Source organism: Teleopsis dalmanni, chromosome 1 (assembly GCF_002237135.1).
Source record: "Teleopsis dalmanni isolate 2A chromosome 1, ASM223713v2, whole genome shotgun sequence".
Classification (NCBI taxonomy): Eukaryota; Metazoa; Arthropoda; class Insecta; order Diptera; family Diopsidae; genus Teleopsis; species Teleopsis dalmanni.
In genome coordinates, this window is record NC_051846.1 from 105,521,733 (window position 1) to 105,524,699 (window position 2,967).

Genomic DNA, 2,967 nt, shown 5'->3' on the forward strand with positions numbered 1-2,967 from the left:
ACAAACATAGGTATTAATGCATTTCACACGAGGGGCAATACTGCATCCACCATTACTAATGGCACATTCATCGATATCCTGACAACTTATTCCATTCCCAGTAAGACCTTCAGGGCATGGTGTGCATGTAAACGTACCCGGTAAATTGAGACATTTTGTTGTGCAAGGTGGATGAAAATCTTTACACTCGTCTACATCGACATTACAAGCTGGAGTTAAACCATTTGTTTTCCATCCCTGATCACATAAGCATTTATAACCAAAATTATTATTGTAATTTACGCAAGTGCCATGTTCGCATAGTTCCCGCACAGAAGACTGAAAGCAGTCACCATTACGCTGAGTGCAATGTATACCAATCCAACCGAAAGCACAAATGCAAAAGTAGCCTCCAAATTGATTTACACATTGTCCACCATTCTGGCAACCTAAATCAGTGCCTGAGTAAATCGCACACTCGTTTACATCCCTTTCGCATGTTGGGCCCTAAAATATAATTTAAGAATATAAATAGTATTGCAATAAATCGTTTTTAAAAACACTTTTGTTAAATATTTTTTTTGTGTTTTGAATCGCTTTTAATTTCACCACTTAGTAACAATAACATAAGTTCTGGTCCAAACTTAAATATAGTTGAAATAAATTTATTTTGCTTGTCTTATAAACTATTACATTATTTACTAAATCTTTTAAAAGAAAATTTACAACAATGAATCGAATCTTAAAACTAAATAAGCTATAGAAGTTAACCTTGTACTTGTGATTTCATTTTAATCATTAGTATCATTTATTAATGGTGTCATAATATTCGTCATATACCAAAATTCTTATAACATCTCAGTACCATGATTATATCATGAAGAGAACAATAATATGTTCAGGAAATATATTATAAAATACAGTTATAATTATAACAACAATGGCAGAACTGAAGGTGGTACTGCTAAAGAGTGGCGAAATTTTGGACCAAAAACCACACAAAAATTGATTTTTTCGATTTTAAAACAAATAGTAGCTATTATTAAATAGAAGAGCTTGGCCACTAAATATGAATTGTTATCGAAAATATTTTTTTTTAATTTTTACGTTAGCTGTGCCAATAATTTTTTTCAGCCAAATTTAGTTCTTTTTTTGGTTTTTTAATTTTGAAAAATTATATGTAAGAGAAAACAAAATGAAATAAAATGAATTTAAAAGCAAATTAAGCTTTTCATCTAAAAAACTTTTTTGTTTATTAAAAATCGCATCATTAATAAGATAAAAATAGTGCTTAAGTTCAATTTGCTTGCTGTGCCAATAATTTTGTTCGTCACTGTATATAGGGTGGCTCACGTTATAAGGGGGATTATTAAAAACTTACTTTTAAATGAGCGCACCTCCAAAGAATATGCCATTGACCAAAAAAAGATATTCCCGAAGTTTTGGAGGAATAGAATTAAAATTGACATTGCGCCACTCGAGCAAAGTTGGATTTTCAGTACAAAATCCATAAATTTTTCAATTCGAGGTCATTTATATCTTTGTTACTTATTTCAAAAATTATTAATATATTGTTACGTAATCGCCTGAATGTTTATTCGTATCTCAGGATTTTATAAAAATGAAACGAACTTTAAAAATTGGAGAAACTATATTTATTATATTTGTTGTATTGAAAAGAACTAGTATTTACTAGGAGCCAATTTAGCTTCACTCAAAACAAATTCCAACATTAACACTTTCTTAAAAATATCAGTTGACATAATGTTTAAATAATATTTAATAATATTTAAACATTTCATTGCTACTCTGATGAAATTCGTAACATTGCCCTCATCTTAAATCTGTTCGTCCCGAACACCACATCGTTGCAATAAGGTGCCAGCCATTCCAGATGCACCACTTTCATTCGATCTCTATGATGCCCCGACTGTTGAATTCGATAAACAACATCATTGATCTTCGTTATTACCCTATATGGTCCTTGCCAATGGGTCTGGAGTTTTGGAGACAAACCTTTCTTTCGTTGTGGATTATGGAACCACACTAGGTCTCCTTCCTGGAAACCTTCAGAGTTCATTCTCAAATCATACCTCGCTTTCATTTTGTCACTGGTCAGTAAGAGCCGTCTTCTGATGAATCGATGAATTTCATCTAATTGGTCCCGCTTACTTCCAGTGTAGTCACATGTCATCTTGCCGCAAAGTGGCGTTATTCCAAATTTTAAGTCCGCGGGTAATCTGATATCGGCGCCAAAAACTGCTCTTGCTGGTGGAATTATGTCGTGTCGCCAAAAACTACTCCTGTTGATGTGGAATTATGTCGTGCAGACCGATAGGCGAGTAGGAACATTGGAATATGAACGTCCCAGTCTTTCTGATTTTTATCAACCACTTTCCTGAGGTACTCGTTTAATGTACGATTAAATCGTTCAACCATACCATCCGACTGCGGATGTAAAGGCGTTGTACGAGTTTTATTTATTCCCAGTAATGTGCAAATTTCTCTAAAGATTGTTGACTCGAAGTTTCGCCCCTGATCTGAATGCAGTTCCATTGGAACACCGAATCGCGTAACCCAATTGTTTAAGAAAACTTCTGCTATTGTGCTGGCTTCTTGATTTGGAATTGGATACACTTCTGGCCACTTACTGAAGTAATCCATTACTACCAGCACGTATTTGTTCTGTGCGTTACTAGTAGGGAAAGGTCCATTGCAATTCTCTCAAAAGGAACACCAACGTTATATTGTTGCATTTTTTCACGGCTTCTAGTATTCGGACCTTTTGATGTAGTGCATGGAACGCATTTCCGTATAACGTCCGCAACCGAATCTTGGCACCCGACCCAATAAAAACGTCTCTTGATCTTTTCCACAGTTTAAGTAACGCCCAATTGACCTCCACTAGATGCATTATGGTATTCTGAGACAACTTCGTCAATGCGAGACTTCGGTATTACCAGGAGGTTATTATTGGTTTTACCATTC